The sequence below is a fragment of the Haemaphysalis longicornis genome, unplaced genomic scaffold (assembly GCF_048455015.1).
Source record: "Haemaphysalis longicornis isolate Haplotype H1 unplaced genomic scaffold, Haemaphysalis longicornis Haplotype H1 scaffold_2, whole genome shotgun sequence".
Classification (NCBI taxonomy): domain Eukaryota; kingdom Metazoa; phylum Arthropoda; class Arachnida; order Ixodida; family Ixodidae; genus Haemaphysalis; species Haemaphysalis longicornis.
The window spans coordinates 117,319,768-117,338,828 of NW_027526295.1; positions in this window are offsets into that span (position 1 = coordinate 117,319,768).

Consider the following 19,061-nt stretch of genomic DNA (forward strand, 5'->3'; position numbering starts at 1 on the left):
GAGGCGGAGTGTTTGCCGATTTGACGCCTGACAAAGAGCGAGGGGGATCGCTGAAGAATCAGTCTCCTCTCGCTGCGGGGGGAAGCGGGAGCAATGGGACCGTTGTCTCCGCGCTTCCGGAGTGCCTGCGTCTCAATGCCGTGAAGACTCCGCTCGAGATTGCGTTTAGGCAGTAAGAACTTCGCGCGGCTCGGCAGCGGGCTCGTTGGTCGCGAGAGATCGCCAGTCTTAGTAAGAGACGGACTCTCAGGCGACCTATACCGGTGATGTGCGCCCGTAAGCCGCTGGTATTGCGGTTGGCGCTGGCTCTACGGCAGCTTGTATTGCTGCGAGTGAGTTGCAGGAGCCCGGCTGCTTGATGCTGACGCAGCGTTGCCGACCAACGCACCAGGCCGAAATAGCTCAGACGGGCGTTTCGATGCCGACACCCTCGTAATAGTCAGGCGAGCTGCCTCCAGGCGGGGGTGGCTGCTGGAGCACAGTTGCCGGACTCGTGATTCCGCGAGCAAGCGAACGTGCAAGGGGGAGTCCTCTCGGGCATCTTTGTTACCCTATTTGGCGAGATCGTCGATAAGGTTTCCGGCCAGTCACAGGAGATTGCGGAGCCCCGCTGCTCCCCACGTCAAATTTGGGAATCGTTTAAACTGGACGGTGAGAGCGAGACCTGCATACGGATACAACCGGGAGCCACGCCAGTCACCACTGCCACGGACAGCGAGGATGGCCTGCTGAACCACCTGCGGGACCGAGCGCGGCCCGCGGAGCTACCGCCAGTTGCTGCGCCGGCCTACCGGGCGGCAGCCAACCGTTCGGGAGGACCTGCGGCCGAAGCGGCCACAGAACCCAGGAGGCGGCGGGATCTAGCGCCTACGCGAGCGGCGCGAGCCTTCGGGCAGCCGCAGTGGGCGCGGCCGTTCCTGTTGCCGCCTCGAGCTGGGAGTGGGGGTCGCATCATGGCGCGACCCCCGGAGTTCGTCGGCTGCGGCTGCAGGCTACCCCGGGGCCTGCCAACCTGCTGTGCTGCCCAACCGCGAGAGACGCGCAACCATTGCAATGTGTTTGCGGGTTTGTGAGGCGAGCATCGCGACGACGGCATGGTGTGGCGAACCTTGGTGTGGACTAGCATGGGAGTGGCGTTCGGTGGCTGTTTTGCTGACTTGAGACGTCGTGACGAGTGTGGTGCAACGTGACGTCACTCGAGCTCAAGTGGCGTCCAGTTTAGGGGGGAGGAGTGTGGGAATCGTGAGGAACCGCGACCTGCGATCCCGAGCCAGCGCGCGCTTCGGGAGAGACGCTTGTGCGCTGAGACCGGTCCGGCGCTCCGCTGGTTCGTCGGCGTCCCCCGAGAGATGGCGCCACCGATGTGTGCGGGGATAGGCGCTCGGGCGACGCGAGCGTGCGCGCACGGGAGTCGGGAGAGTCTCGTCGGAGACCCGGTCGGGGCGAGATCGGCGGAACGCGGCGGTGATGGATACTTGTGTCTCAGGTGGGAGCTTTGTTTGTCGCGCGCCGTGCGTGCCTGCCTCCCGTTCGCGGTCAGGACCCGGACGGCGTGATTCGTGAACGCCGTCGAGCCTTGTGCTCGCATGCTTTGGGATTGCCCAAATAAACGGCTGTGCTTCGGCACTACTGTTCTCGTATCGGCGAACCTCGCTGGGCTGCCGTAGCCATGGGAGCCAGCGTGGTTGACACGCCGGGAGCTAGCGTGGTGACCTTACGCCAGGACTGGCTAAGTCGCCCCGAGGAACCCCTCGCGTATACCCCACAATATATAAATGCATATCTCGTCGCATATAATTAAATAGATGGTTGTATGAAAAAGGTCCTAAGACATACTGAGTGACGTTTGACTGGACCAACGTTCGTCGGTGCCCTTAAGCTTGTGTCCAAATTTTCCAATTTAAACCATAATTTCCTCTCGAAGAAATTATTATCAATAAATTTTTCACTCCTACATCGCAATTAAAGCTGTTCTTATGCATACGCGTTTTTTTTCTTTTCTGAGGCCAAATATTTTCACAGGTGGAGTGGCGCTATGGCAAGCTACACCTTCTTCAGAACCGGAATTCCGCCTGGCTGGCTTTAAGGTAATTAATCACGCCCTTTCGCGTTTTTATGGCTAGCAATAAGTGTAACCGAGAAACACACCGGACTACGCCTTGTCTGTGCACTGACAACGTGATTAGGGAGGGCAGTTCTTACGCACTCAGATACTACCTTTATGACCCTGGTAATGTTCACATGTGAACTAGATTTTAATATAGTGTTTTCCGCAGCGGCAAATTCAGTGTACTGGGCAGAAACAACGAGGGCCTTTTCTAATAGGTGGAATGTAAAGATGTCCTCCTGATAACACAGTTCAAAAACCACTGCTGATCTGGTTTTGTAGAGCTAGGCACGAGTTTCAGTGAAATCAAATAGGGGCTGCAAAACCAGCCATTTAGGTGCTTTTTTGGAAATTTATTAAATCCTGTGATTGCCGAAAAGATCGGTGTCGTATTCTGTTGCAGCCTCATGTTACGCTCCTCTGCACAGTGCCGTTAAACTTTATCTTTTCATCCTGAAATTAGGTCTGTAATCCAGCCAAGTAAGTATAAAATAAAACGGATATCTGTGGAAAGGTACTTGGATCCGCATCGCTGAAAGAGAAAAAAAAAGATTAGGGCAATTGATATTTCAAAAACAAATGAGCTAATAACTAATGTTACTACGACCCGTGCAAGGCTAATCCGTAAACACAGTGAACCAAAAACCCCTCCTGCCCTCCTTTAAGGCGGCGGGAGCACGGTGTACAAGTACTAGACCCCGTGAACAGACATCATGGCACCCGTCAGTATGTGGGCAATTGTTATTTCTAACAATTATGGTGCCGTACCCGAGTGCGACATGGGTTAATCATTTTAGCAGGAAGCATTGTCTCTCTGGTAAATTATTCTTTTGATGGACGATCTCATCATTTCCGCCGCTCTAATACTATGGTGAGTATCCTCGACTTCAAATGAGTAGAGGGAACATCAGAATTGAAAATCTGCTCCTAGTGTGTAGCAAGCGTGGGACCACATGATGGTTACAACAAATTTTCCATCTACGGGTGCAATAACGTCGCAGATTTTTTGGCACTGCAATACATCATATTGGCGAAGCTTGATTTACTCAAGTATAATCTTGTTTTTTACCATCTTTATTTCGGTATTTTACGGGTATAAACCTTGCGACAGAAATGGGGGAATTTACGGTGGAGGAGAAGGGGGGCCGCTGTCTACGTCTTCGAGGTTGGGTGGTCCCGAGGTCAGCTCTGCAAAGAAACGGCCAGATCCTCTCTCGTCCTTAAAATATTGAAGAAAAGCCCGCCAGAGCCGGAGTGCGTACGATGTTGATGTTGTGACACGAAGTATTTTTGCGAACATTGCGCGTTATGAGGTATTTTTTTGTAGAGAAAAAAATTGGGGTCGTCCTTCAAAACATAGGAAATCATGACAGAATAAATTTCCAGCATGCAAGAGTAACACTGCCCTTTCCTTCATCTGTAATATAAATGAGGGCAAATATCGCGGCCTCGGTTGACGAGGAAGATATCGGGTGCCTGCCCAATTCACCAAAATTCTAGTATCCGTCTTTCCTTGGCGTTTTGAGGAGGATCGGAGCACACCGTTCTCCTGGACCGCTTAGTTCCCCGCTACGGTTTCCACGAAGCATGGCACCCCAGAGTCTTTTTTCTGTTCTATCAAAATGCATTTGAAGCTGTGGTCATTCATTATTCTTCTCTTAGTGCACAGATGGAAATACCAATAGCTCATCGTTGAATTGTAGAAATTCAATCCACGCCATTGCGAGGATTTGAGGTATAGGCCAGGCATTTCATACTAGTGTCTAATACTGGGGAACACGCATCTGTTCTAGCCTACCCGCTCATAAAGTATCTAATTTAAGGGGCCATGCAGATAAAATTTAAGATTGTTCGTAAGAAAGTTCTGGTGTTCTATGTTAACTTCAGCGCTTGCCCGGAAGACAATGGTGCTTTATTCACTGCAAAATAAGCCACTTTAGCTCATATTTCAATTTTCGCGGCGCACCGTATCAATGTCGTATCAAGGGCAGGATTAAGGCAGATACAGACCACTTCACTCCCCGCCCCAGCAGTGCTACACGTCGCAGAGCTCCATCCGAGTGGTATGTACAGTCATGAAATGTATTAACAGCAACAAAAAGCGAGGTGTCAGCGTATGCCTAGAGTGGAAGCTTGCTACATGGCCCAGGACAGCGCCCAGGATAATCAGCGATGTTGTGCCGCATGCGCAGGAGCTGCCAAGAACAGAAAGCCAGCATCGGAAGCACCCATTATCAGGCGCCGAAGATGCGCCGGTGGCTATCGTAATCTGCCGCTCCGTGCATAGGCTGGCACCCGCTTCTTCGTTATTGTTAACAATTTTGAGGACTGTACAGTTTTTGTGCAGAGAATTTGGCGGATCAATGGCACATCATGTGAGACCGTGCCAGGTTCCTGGCCCAAGCTACCTGCAGGACATACCCGTCAGAACTTCAAAGTGCAGTGTAGTCTAAAGACAAGGACAGTCAACTATGGCCCGTCCAGCAGGCCCGGGGTGCGCTCGAAAAGCACAAGCCTCACGACCCGCCACAAACTGGCCGAACTGGGGTATAGCAGAGTAGGGCATAACCCCGGGTCAACGCTTGGCCAACGTCACGACGCGTTAAACCGTCGGTTTCCAGCATCAATAAATGTATTCCTACCTGCCTACCATAAAAGCACAAGATAAGTTCACTACGGCTGCTGCTCTCTGCAAGAACCTATTTTTTTATTAGCCATGCTATCGTTTCCCTTCCTGAATCATGGAACGATACCGCTGAGGGGCCAGACTACGCGCATGGTATCTTTCTGTCCTGACTTATACCCGGCTCTATATTACTGTTGATAGTAATTTTCTATTCAAATATTGAGTACAATTCGACAAGAAGGACAGTATGACATATGCCTCTTGACCTAGTGACCAGCGTTGGCCGGCCTAGGGCGGACGGTACCAATTACGGCTTCTATGTTTAGGTGTTCGTTCGTAAATTCCATTAGTTAGCCCAACATTCTTACGGCTGTAAAAGAATATGCATTAACAATAAGCGCTAACAGCTTATTCTGAAAGCTATAATCTCTCAATATCCCGCTTAATTTACGTTGGACTTCGTCGGCTTAAGTAAATCGCAACAAACTTCCGTAATACGTCATAGGTTCAGTGCCGAAAACTTTCTCGTGAGTGGCATGGCTATTCTCGAAGTCAAAGTCACGAAGTCAAAGACGACGCAGTTGTCTTCAAAGAAAACGAGTTTATTGGAGCGAACTTGTGCTTCCCTAACAACTCAAAGAATACAGGCGGCGAAACAGCAGTCAACAAAGTGACGTGTGAAAGCGAGCGCGACGATTCGAATGCCGCGGCATCCGCTCTGCGGGAATTTATCAATCGGCGCGAGGGTTTCTCGAATAGTCGAAGTGTATCCAGAACACTGCAGGCCAACGAAGATTATTGTAGGCTGTTTACTTTAGTTCGGAAGGCTCTGCCTATCAGAAGAGATAACGTATGTGTGGCACAGAAAGAAAGAACAGAACACGCGCCTCCTTTGACCCAAAGACAACACCGATAACAAAGACCGGCGCAGCCGGGCGGCAAAATCAAAACACAAATAAACAAACCCAATGCATGGTTCGCGGCATCCCCCCCCTCTAAGAGTGCATCGACCCGATGCTAACATAAGCGACAGTCCGAACAGATCAAAAGAAATACAAGTCCGTCATCGTGCGTAGAGAGGTTTTAAGCAAACCACGTGGACGACTTCGGGCCGCGTGAGTCGTCGTGATGTTGCGGAATCACCATCGGGGATCACCTCGTAGGTAAGGTGGTCAACACGTTGTAGAATCCGGTAGGGTCCGAAATACCGTCGTAGACGTTTCTCACTGAGTTCACGTTATTCGATTGGAGTCCAAACCCACACACGGTCCCGTGGGCGGTACTCGGCGTCTCGGCATCGTAGGTTGTAGCGTCTCGCATCTACCAGCTGCTGGTCCGTTGTGCGTCCTCGAGTGAGCTGTCGGGCCTCCTCTCCACGCTGAAGGTATCCTTGGACGTCGGCGTTGAGGTCGTCTTCTTCCACGTCGGGAAGCATGGCGTCAAGCATCGTAGTCGGCCGTCTTCCGTAGACAAGCTCGAACGGTGTCATCTGTGCGGTTTCTTGTATAGCCGTGCTGTACGCAAGGTGACATACGGAAGGACTTTGTCCCAAGTCTTATGTTCAACGTCGACGTACTACACAGACAGCATATCCGCCAGATATCACGGAGACAAAGACGACGCAGTTGTCTTCAAAGAAAACGAGTTTATTGGAGTGAACTTGTGCTCCCCTAACCACTCAAACAATACAGGCGGCGAAGCAGCAGTCCAGCAAAGTGACGTGTGAAAGTGAAGCAGCAAAGTGACGTGTGAAAGCGAGCGCGACGATTCGAATGCCGCCATCTGCTCTGCGGGAATTTATCACTCGGCGCGAGTGTTTCTGGAATAGTCGAAGTGCATCCAGAACACTGCAGATCAACGAAGATTATTCTAGGCTGTTCACGTTAGTTCAGAACGCTCTGCCTATCAGAAGAGATAAGGTACGTGCGGCACAGAAAGAAAGAACGGAACAAGCGCCTACTTTGGCCCACAGACAACACCGATAACACAGACCGGCGCAGCCGGGCGGCAAAAGCAAAACACAAATAAACCAACCCAATGCATGGTTGGCGGCAATATCCTGCTTTATTTACGTTGGATTTTGTCGGCTTAAGTAAATCGCAACAAATATCCGTAATAGGTTCAGTGCGGAAAACTTTCTCGTGAGTGGCATGGCTATTCTCGGTGTTCCCAATTATAGAGCTTAGTTCAGGGAAGCTTGTGTTAAAAATGGTGTCAGTGTTATTTCAATGGGGAAACCTTTCGAATGAACCAAGCCTGCATCTCTTTGTCTTCATACGCTAATTCTTCAGCTTCAGATCACGTCCGTAGCTGAACGGAAACTTGGGATGCTTCCTAGCCGCATAAGTAAATCCCAGCACCATGAGCGTCGCCACCTGCCAATCACATGGTTCTAAGCAGGGAAGCCTTGTTCGCGCCCCGCGAAATCAGCTTCCATATTTTAGGATGTTACTTTACGTTCGAGCTGATTAGCCACATGATTCGGCTGATACATGAACGCTTTAGCGCTTGAGGGCTGTTGCTAATGACGGCGTGCCGCTTTCCTTATAGATTAAGTTAAAATTACACCCACGCTGGGAGCAGGGTATTGCAGGAAGACGTGTTTATAAACTTAGAATGGCGACTTGTACAAAACTACATCATGGTGGTAAGCTGGGGTGGTTACACAAGAAAATCGCCATTGATATTTGCTTAGCAAAGCGTAAACACATTGACCCTACAAAGGAAAATTGTGGCAGCGTCTCCCAATGCCGGGGTAGACTAAGTGTTCTACTCTGGACCAAAATGCATGCGCAGTACTCACGCCAAGCGTAAACGATGCACCAAACGCTGAGCATAGCCAATGCAGTTTTCCTCCTGTTCTATGTCACTGGCTGGTTCAAATCTTTCCTACATATTATACAGACTGTGCCTGATATGACAGTAGGTAAGGTGCGAAAATGTCCCCATTGTTTAATTTTTCTATGTCAGAATTCTTGCGGTTTGAACTGAGGACAATGTTTCCGGTGGTAGTGCCTTCTTTGCCCTGAGATATTTTTTTCCCTGCTTAGGCGCAGGCACAGGTCATTGCTCTGAACCGGAAGACAGTGCCTCTTCTCAGAGGTCTTGTTTAGAAAATACAGAGTTTGTGAAAACTAAAAACAAAAACGATTCCGCCACGGTATGTGGTGCCGGGTACTGGATCGTACACGGCACGCACGTGTTGAGGGGTGTAGCAGGCTGCAGTTACGTGTAATGTGATTTCTCCTGTACAACGCAGGTAAATATCGCCTTCTGGCACCGCAAAAACCAACGTTTACTAGATAAGTGCAACTATTTCTTTATAGAAGGGAATGTTTATAGTGTTTGTCAATAAAATTTTAGAGCATGCCGAGATGGTTTGTGCGTACTACGCGGTTACTTCTTTTGCAAGGACGAGCGCGCTATGCCGAGCCTAACCACGATAGAACAATTTACTGGACCATGTCGTACGTCTCCTCGCTTCAGTAATCGCAAGGGACACTACTGATCGTCGAATTTTCGCTTCAAGCAATATTTTGCAGCTGGAGCCTCCGCCCTCATCGGCTCTATTATTCTTCGGCTCTACTATCCCTCTGCATCTTGGGAGACCCATGGCATATGAGAGCGATGCAATCGCAAGATATAGTTATGAGCCCTTGATTTAGGGGTTCAGCAGCGGCGCCGCTCCTTCTTGTCCCAAGCGGTCGTGAGCGGTGATTAGTTTCAATGTAACGCTTTGAGCAGTTTTGTTTTAAAAATATGGTATTTGCATACTCTCCACACACACAATTATGAATACGGACACAAGAGCAGAGCTTGCGCAACTCTACGGCGAGCAGGCACAGTGCATGGGACCTAAAAGGCTGGCCTTGATGATGATGGTTGGGTGTTAATGGCGCAAGGCCGAACAGGGTAAGGGGCGCCTAAACATTTGTTATATGTGAGCGATGAATTGGTAAACACTAAAATCGGTTAGAACAACAAAATAAAATCTGTGAAAGGCAATGTGGATGGCTGGTGTAGCAGGGCGGTTTCTTTTAATGCCTGGTATTCAAATTAGGCCCAACAATGTCACTTTCGCTTAAAAGTTTAAACTGAACTTGACAGAAAACACGGGATCGACATACAGGAAAAGCGTTGGGTGTGGTAAGATGTGTTGTCTGCAGAATTGGGTGAAGGGTTTCTATCGTGTTGTTTCTAGTGTCTTGAACTGTATGATGAGATGGATCACGTATAGGCCGTCTCCACACATGCTACACACTGGTCTTGGGGACCCTGTGAGTAGTTAATAATGTGTTACATGGGTGTGGCCTATCCGTAGCCTAGCCAAAGCAACTTCTGTGTATCTCGCGTGTGTCGGTGGTGTAGGGTTTCAAGTGTGGTTTTATTACGTGTAGTTTGTTGTATGTCTGTGTACTCCAGTTTGCCAGCCATTGTTTGTGAAGGTGTTGTCTGATGTGTTGTTCCACTTCGGAATAAGGCATTGTTGTTGTGTCCAGTGTATTAATAAGTTTGCAGCAGTAGCGGCCTTTTGATCCGCAGCTTTATTCTGGGTGCCCTGGGACCCAGCATATTCGCCCCACAGTGGGCACGGGCGCAGTCCACCCGACATGGCTAATCGCCCTCCTTGCTTGTTGCAGGCCTTGCTTGCAATCGTCAACTGTTTACCACCGCGTTCCCCCCCCCCTGGCTTTTTGTCGTCTGGACCACTCCAGTACGTGTGCGGTGGCATCTTCGTTTGCTGCTCGCCTCCTCCCCCGCTGGTTAGGCCGCTGCAGCTGTCCTGGCCGTGCGCGCCGCACGCCGTGGCGACAGTGCACTTCTATGACGTGCCACCTACCTCATCGACATCCACATCCTGGGAAAAGGATATAAGACTTCCCAGCGCTACAATCTTCAGTGGTCACGGGCGCAGTCCAGCCAACATGGCTAATCGCTGTTGCTGCAGGTATGTATGCGTTATTCACTATATGCTAGAAAGTCCGATGACCGGTTTCTATTAGTTTTCCTGTGCCCACGAGTGTTCTGTGACTGTGCGATTGTTTTTCAATGGTCTTTCTATTTCTATGTTGAGGTGATATAGAAAGCAACCACGATCTTCCTAAACGTTCCATGGCCCTACTGTACCTAAATACCCCACCTGATTACCTCGTAGAACAAAGAACAGTCATGTTTCACATCCTCAAAGATCTACACTCTTGATCTGATGCAAAGTTCGGCGTGGCAAACTGAAGTTGTCGCTGAAATAAAGGGTATTAAGGATGTACAGGAAGCCGTTGAATCGCTAATGTACCTTTCAAAATTGAACTAAACAATTTAGAACAAAAATCGGAGCAGATTGAAAGCCAAGAGCGGGAACTTTTCAGCTTGCAGAGCACAAACTACGAACTAACAAGTCAAAATTTTGAATTGGCGTCTTGTTTAGATGAACTAGAAGACCGACCTCGTAGAAACAACTTGTTTTTACGGCATCCTGGACACAAAAAAAAAGTGGGAATAAACAGAAACGAAAAAAAAAATGTCCGTGCTGACATCGGTTCTTGGCGCTGCACCTAAAGAAATTGAGCGCGCGCACAGACAAGGTACTTTTTCAAACAGCGAAATGCAGCCAATTATTGTTAGATTCAGCAATTTCAAAACAAAAGATAAAATCCTCGCTTCTACCAGCCTTCAGCTGCACTATATGTAGAAAATTAAGGAGTTGTAAGAAGTGTGCGACTTACTTTTGTCCCTGAGGGGCTTCTTCCTCCCTGCAGATGTTTTGTGTTGCATGACAGTGTTTGTGTAGTTTGTCGAACCAGACGCACGTTGGAAGTGAGCGAGTGTTGAGCCTGGTCCTCAACGGTGCCCCTGGTTGTGCCAATTAGGGGCAGGCCTGTCGGTGTGCTGTCCTTTGCGTTTACGTATTCGTGTCTATACCTTCTGTGCGTCTGTTTATGAGTTAATGGACGAAAGGCAGGTGCGCCAACCCTCTGTTTCGTCTCACGGCGACATGCTTACCAAGGGCCTTCGCTCTTTTATACGACGCAAGGTTATGGACGTGGGGTACCGACGTGGGGTACCAACCCCATGCGTTTTGCGGGGCTCCTCGTGCCCGTCTAGAGTACACGTCGGGAACCGCGAGGTCGCAGCGCAGCGCCACTGAAAGAGTACCAGCGTGGCAGGCTTTCGGAATCGAACTGCCCGTGCCGTGCTGGCGCACCAAGCACGCGCCGCTCGCTTCTTTATTCGCGTCTTTCATAGCCGGCGCCGTGGCGCCGGCTAAGAGCGCCAACCAGAGGGCGCTACAGGGCCCCCCGCCCAGACGGAATGTCGAACGTCACGTAACGGCGAGGCAGGCGGGCGTTGGTTTTGGGGGCGAACAGTGGAGTGTTTAGTCCTGCGATGTCTGCGCGGAGTTCGTTGGGTGGCGTCTCGAGGTAGGCTGGTTTGAGGCGGTCCAACGAGACGACTTCTTCGCGGCCATTCAAGAGGATGTTGGCGGACTTCTGGCCCTTGTTAAGGACACGGTATGGTCAATCGTATGAGGGGGTAAGAGGCGCCTTTACAGTGTTCCGCCTGAGGAACAATCAACGCTGTTATGCAAAAACCAGCCCTTCTTTGCCTCGATGAAAGCATGTTAACATTATTGGTCATTTTTTTGAACACCTGAAAGCCACAATTCTCGAATCTACTTTTAAAACACATCACGATCGCGAGGTTCGTGATTCCTACCTCATCTCTAAGTTTAAGTCAGCGTCGTTTGGCATCAATGAAAGTTATGAGAAATTGACGCGTCTTTGCTGCAAATAAACGTTCGGCTTTCGCCTTCTCCTCTACCTCTCTCCTTCTTATTCATATGCTGGAATTCTGCATTCTTAAGGGTAGTGTTATGCCTGTTCATTTCTTTCCGTCGATAATATTCTCCCATTAGCTGGCGACCCGCTGTAGAGGGTAATAGTTTCGTGCTAGCACCGCGTTTTTTAGCCCAGTGGCTTCACTAAACCAAACCTGACCAGCAAGTCTGGACATTATGTTCTGCGTAGAAGGCTGCGGTACCATTGTTTGCTTTGATACTCTCCCCTTGTTAGCTTGTAATCGATTTACGCACGCGAGCGTGTGAGATTGCTTTCCTCTACTCTTCCTTTGTTGTATTTCTGTTTTCCAATGTCCGTTGCTGGCGCCTCGCCTGGTACCATGTGCCGACCAGATGTGCACCCCTATGTGCGCGTCATGCGCGTGAACCTGCGTTTTTTTATCTTTATTGTCATGACTTGGTTGACCCTGTCTTTTAGATGCGACTGCATCTCATTCACTCGCCTTGTCCCTCCATGCGGCGTTGTTGTTGTCCGTCCACACCCCTCCCCCATTTTCCTCGCCGCGCAAGCTGCGCTTTCCGCCGCTCACCCCCTCTCTTCTCCGATAGCGAACACTCTCTCGCGAGGGGCGTTGGATTGGATTCGATTGAGTTGGCTTGGCTTGGCTTCGCTTGGATTGGATTGGATGTGATTGGATTTGAATTGGATTGGATTAAAGTTGATTGTGTTGGATTGCGTTGCATCATAGCCGCGCCACGTTGTGTCATAGCCGCGGTCGTTCCAGCACCGGCGTTCCGATTTCCATCGATGCGTTGAATGGAGCCTGACAATTCTGCTGTCGCCCGCGCAACCGTAACAAGCACCGATCACTGTGATAACAGGAATGGTAGCACCACTGAAGACAAGGCTGCGAAGCGGCGTGAACGTGATGCTGAACGCAAACGATTGAAGCGAGCAGCCGATTCCAAACTTCGTAAACGTGATACCGAATGCAAACGGTTGAAGCGAGCAGCCGATGCTGAACTTCGTCAACGTGAAGCCGCTCCCGTACGCTCCAGTTACGCCGCGTGTTAAATAAAGAATACATCATACGCGTTCCTCACAGGTTTCACGCAATTAGAGAATCAACCCAACGGAAACGCCAAGTGAACCCCCAAGATACGTCGCATCTCCCAGGCTTCCCCTCGCGGGAAGGTGGGGTAATTTCTTCTTCCACTTTTCTTTTTCCTGCTTTATTCTGCTCTTTGTATATGAATGTACAATCATGTCCTGTCAAAACTGCCCGTCTGACTGCTTTTGGACGCGACCCTTACTCCCCACCAACAGAAGCCAAGTATAGTACTCTCATGTTTTAATCACCTGACTCTGATTCTTAGAACGGTGGTGTATGGCCAGATGTGCGCCTTATGCGTGCATGGGCATATCTTCTTTTCACCTTTCTCTTGCCCTCAGTTGCCACGGCACACTGAAAATACCAATTAAATTGTAAATTTCTTTTTCTTCTTACTTCTTTCTCAAGTTCGTACCAGGCGACAGTGATTTCCTTGTTATCTTTTTTATGCCCATGCCAAATGCGTGCAAGGGCATATCTTGTTTTCATCCCTCTTTTTCCCCCATATTCCCAGGGCGGGAAAAGGTAATTACCTTCCTAATTTTTTTTGTTCTGTTTCTTTTTTCAGTTCTTGTTTTCTCATGTTCGTTCCGACTGACAGTGATTTTTTTGGCGATGAAAAATGGGTGCATGGGCACATCTTGTTTTGGCGCCTTTTTCACCCCTGTTGCCACCGTAGAAAAGGAGTATTACCTCGTTGAAAATTTTTTCTCGTTCTCTTTGTTGCCTTTTTGGTTCTTTTTGTCATGTGCGTACCGTGTGACTGTGATTTCTGGTTATCCTTTTGTTCCCTATTCCACTTCTCCCATTTTTTCGCTGCCCACGAACCATAATTCCATCTACAAACTTTCCCTTCCCTTCCCTGTCCTCGTCCTTGCTAAATATATATATATATATATATATATATATATATATATATATATATATATATATATATATATATATATATATATATATATATATATATATATATATATATATATTTATTTATCTAAATATATCTATATATATATATATTTACTCAAGATGAAGACTGGTCCCGCAGTCGAAACGTCAGTAAACCACTGTTTTTGTTTTTAATCGTGCGTCTACCATTTTCTCAAGATATATGTATATATATATATAACTCTCAAACCAACTTATTCTGTACTCGGAAGAAAGGAAGTGCTCTTTCTGAAACGTTAGTAAAATTTTATTTGTTAATGTTGTTCTCGTTTGTCTCTGTCGTTACTTGCCTTATTTTCTCCCGCTCTGTGGGAGTTTGTATGTTTCGAGACTATGTATATATATATATATATATATATAGAACAGAGACGTACGGGACGAGGGATTCCGTAAGGACACATATCAAAGTTGCAGTCAAAGTTGCAACTTTGATATATATATATATATATATATATATATATATATATATATATATATATATAGATATATATATGTATATATATATATATATATATATATATATATATATATATATATATATATATACAACCTTTGGTGACGACTGACAAGACATCGACATGAAAAATCGTTAACACCTTATAATGCCAGAACGAATCTTTTTAAAATCTCCTTCTTTCCCCGTACGATAACGGATTGGAACAGCTTGCCTTTGTCATCACTACAGTCTCCCCCTAGCATAGATCTAATTTAGTGATTTTGTTTTAAGCTAGCGGTTCCTTGATTTGTGTATTGAACTGTTTTTTTACGTATTCTTATTACAATGAATAGTTTTTTTTCTTTGACTAGCGGTTGCTTGATTTGTGTAGTGAATTGTTTTTTTTTTTGTTGTTGTTTCTATGTTTGATATTTTGTTTGCCATAATGTGCGGCTACATTTTTGTGCTGTTTATTTGCGTGTATTGTATGTGCTGTATCGCCCCTCCTGCTTGGGCCCAAACTGGGCCTGCAGTATGTATTAAAAAAAAATATATATATATATATATATATATTGTAAGGGGGATTATAGCTGGGGACCGGCAAGACGCTTGGAAAGAGGCAGAGACCAGAGACGGGTAAGGCAGCGCAGACCGATGTCTCGGTACGTTCTCTTAGAGCGAGCCACGCGATGCTGACCGTGCCTCTTCTTCTCTCGCGCAGCACCTTGCACCTGCCATCATCATGCGGCCCATAGTAGTCTTTCCTCCGGTACATACCCCGTCGGTTATACAGGGGAGATTGGCGCACACTAACCGCAAGGTATGTCGTCGTGTCGGAGACTACTATCTCCAGTACAATATATATATATATATATATCAATATTGTAATGAGGTAACGTGGGCTGCAATAATTAGGAACTGCGGACAATCCCTTGTGATGGCTATGTGCCATCGGACATCGCCATGTTGCTAGCAGACAACCAGCCGCTCCTGTGAACGAAGAAGAAGCTCGGTCTGCGCGGCTTTGGGTATGACCGTTCGTCGGCTCTTTCGGTCTCTGTGGTTCTGGACCTCTGCGACCGTCTGCATCTACCAGCCAATAAACCCCCTTTCATTTTGGTGGAGGTTGCGGTTCTTCAGCTACGCCCGTCTGGGTTCCTGAAGCAATCCCCTCAAGGCTCAAGAATCGCGTCGGTCGGCGCCGGTCGGCGTCCCTGACCAAGCCCCGGAACTACGCAGCCGCACCATACCAACGGCCATGCCTGGCGGTAACGACATGCCCCATGTGCCTCCGAGCCCAGCTATCATCTGCGCTGGCGCTCTCCGTGAACGTGAACCTGCCAAGTTCAACGGCAATGAGGAGCAAGACGTTGAGGACTGGTTGGCGTCCTTTGAACGTGTGAGCACGCATAACAGATGGGATGACGCCATGAAACTCAATAACGTCAGCTTTTCTTTCACCGGTCTCGCGCAAGTGTGGTTCAACAACCACAGATCCGGCATAACTGCGTGGCGTGCCTTCAAGACGGAATTAATTGCTGTTTTTGGCCGTCCCGCTGTGCAGAAACTGCTCGCCGAACAACGCTTGCACGGCCGCGTCCACAAGACCGGCGAGACGTTCACGAGCTACATCGAGGATGTTTTGGACCTCTGCAAGCGTCTGAACTTATCTATGACAGACCCTGAGAAAATCAAGCACGTCATGAAAGGCATCGACGAGGGTGCCTTCCAGATGCTCTTGGCGAGAGGCCCGGGCTCCATTGCTGAACTGGTGAACCTTTGCCAGAGTTACGAGGAGCTTCGTCGACAGCGAGTGAGCACACGACGCAGCTTTGTCCAAGACGACGCCATAGCGAGCTTGGTCCGTGACTCCGAGAACTCTTCTCTGCTGTTGCAGATCAAGCAGATAGTGCGGGAAGAAGTGGCCCGTCAGCTCTCCCTGCTGCCATACACCCCGGAGCCTTCGTCTGCTTTGGCGCCCACACTCCGCAGTGTAATTCGAGAGCAAGTTGCTGACGCCATTTCGCCTACTCCCACTGCGCCTCCTCGTCATAACTTCACCGTTACCACCCCGCTTCCGTATGCCGAAAGCGTCGCAAGCACTCCGGTACCGATCGTCACGTACGCTGACGCCTTGGGTGTCCCCCCTCAGCGGTTCCCCATGTCTTACCAACACCCTGTACCGATGAGGCCACCGCCCTTGTCTCGGCCTCTGCCGCAATCCAGCAGTGCCTGGCGAACGTAGGACAACCATCCCATCTGTTTCAATTGTCGCTCGATACTGCCGCCGACGCCTGACGCCCACCAATGACGATACCGGAGCCCCTACTTATGGCCATCGCAGCCGATCGCCAGGCGAAGTCTCCTACAGGTCCGACTTCACCGCTGCACCTTCTGACTCCCGCACTTTCGCTACCCGTCGCTCGTCCTCCCCTCGTCGTCGGTCTCTTTCTCCCTTGCGCTGCCGACCAACCGTTACCGAAGAGGAAAACTAGTTGACGCAGTTCAGGAGGCAAGAACTGCGTTACCAGCGAACTGTCCAAAACCTCATTTTTCGCCCTCAAATGTTATAGACGTATTTGTGGAAGATCGACGTGCATTGGCGTTAGTCGACACGGGCGCTGCCGTTTCAGTTATTCATGCCGACCTTTGCCGTGTGCTTAGAAAAGTGACGACGCCGTTGGATGGCTTTGCGCTAAGTAGCGCAAACGCACAGCACGTCCATGCGTCTGCAGCGTGCACAGCGCGAGTGCCGATCCAGGATGTTTTTTACATTGTAGAGTTCATCGTGGTTCGTACTTGTTCCCATGACCTCATATTGGGTTGGGATTTTCTCGCTCGTCACCACGCCGTCATCGATTGTGCGCGTGCGGAAGTGGAATTTGCACCAGATTGCGACGCGCACCTAATGAGGCAACTGCTGCTAAATTGGTCGTCAGCGAAGATACAAAAATGTTGCCGCACTGCTCGGTTTCCTTGCCCCTGTGCTGTGCGTGCACTGGTGACACAACCGTGCTTTTTACGCCGTCCGACCTCTTCCTCCGACGGAGACGTCTTCCGCTGCCGTCCGCTCTGTTAACGACCTATGCTGGTACGAGCCGCATGCTTGTTAGTAACTGGTCCTCGGATAAAATTTCGCTGCTACAGGGCGAGACTATCGGGAGGATTGAGCCTGTCGAGCCAAGTGCTGTCATCGATGTTCCCGACGATACTCCCATTATCACTCATGTGGCAGAATTGAGTGCTACATCCGAAGCAGAGGTTTTACCATCCGACGTTTTCAATCAGGCTATCGATGGAGATCTCACGCCCACACAACGAGATCAACTGCTGCCCCTCCTCCATCGGTTTCGCTTGTCTTTTGACTGCTTGAAAGCTCCGCTAAGTCAAACATCAACAGTCGAACACACGATTGACACTGGCTCGCACGCGCCGCTACGACAACAACCTTATCGCGTTTCCCACAAAGAACGACGTATTGTTGATGAAAACGTGGACGAAATGCTTGAGCGAGGCGTCATTAGGCCCTCCAACAGTCCCTGGGCGTCTCCCGCAGTCCTTGCGACCAAGAAGGACAGTTCGATACGCTTTTGCGTCGACTATCGGCGCCTTAATAAGATAACTAGAAAGGATGTCTACCCTCTCCCGCGTATTGATGACGCCCTCGACTGTCGGCAGGGTGCCGAATATTTCTCGTCGCTCGACTTGCGCTCCCGGTACTGGCAGGTACCTATGGCCGAGGCTGATCGCGGAAAGACGGCTTTCATAACAGCTGACGGCCTGTATGAGTTCAATGTGATGCCGTTCGGCCTTTTTAATGCGCCTGCCACTTTCGAGCGGATGATGGACAGCATTTTGCGCAAACTAGAATAGAAAGCATGCCTGTGCTACCTTGACGACATCGTCGTTTTTTCTCCGGATTTCGAGACACATTTACGCCGATTAGAACACGTTTTAACTTGTCTTGCCGACGCAAAGCTACAGCTCAACCTCAAGAAAGGTCGCTTCGCCGCTCGCAAGCTCACTATTTTGGGCCACGTCGTTTCGAAGGTTGGAGTTCTACCCGACACGTCTAAGCTTAAGGCAGTTGCGGAGTTCCCGAAGCCGACATCTATGAAGACCGACAGGAGCTTCCTCGGACTCTGTTCTTACTTCAGGCGCTTCGTCCGCAACTTTGCGACCATCATTGCACCATTCACGCAGCTTGTCTCTGGTACCTCTAAAGACCTCACGTCGTGGTCCCCTACTTGTGAAAACGCGTTCGCGACACTGCGGAAGCTTCTTACGTCGCCACCTATCCTGCGCCATTTCGACCCGAACGCCCCCACTGAGGTTCATACTGATGCCAGCGGCGTTGGTCTTGGGGCTGTGCTTGCTCAGCGAAAATCGGGCTTTGACGAGTACGTTGTCGCCTACGCTAGCCGTACCCTTACAAAGGCTGAAGCAAACTACTCCGTCACGGAAAAAGAGTGTTTGGCCATAGTTTGGGCACTAGATAAGTTCCGACCTTACTTGTACGGCCGCCCTTTCGACGTCGTCACAGACCATCATGCGCTATGCTGGTTGTCCACACTAAAAGATCCGTCTGGACGGCTAGCTTGCTGGGCTTTACGGCTACAAGAGTACGACATATATTGGTCTGGCCGCGAACATTCTGACGCTGATGCCTTATCCCGTTCTCCAGTGCCACCAGAGAATGCCTGCATCCTGCTTGACGACGCTGTTGTGTCCCCTCTCTCTTTCACTGACATGCCCTCTGAACAACGCAAGGACCCATTGATTGCTTCCCTCATCCCTTGCTCTCGGGCGTCTCCCGTACTGAACTACCTCGGGCCCTGCGCAGACAAGCATTGCATTTCACTCTTCGTGACGGGTTGCTCTACCGGCGGAATTACCTCAACGAAGGGCGGAAGTGGCTGCTCGTAATTCCTCGGCACCTTCGCACCGACATTTGCGCATCGCTTCATGCCGATCCGACGTGTGCCCACGCTGGCTTGCTAAAAACATACCACCGTGTCCGTCTCCGCTATTACTGGCGT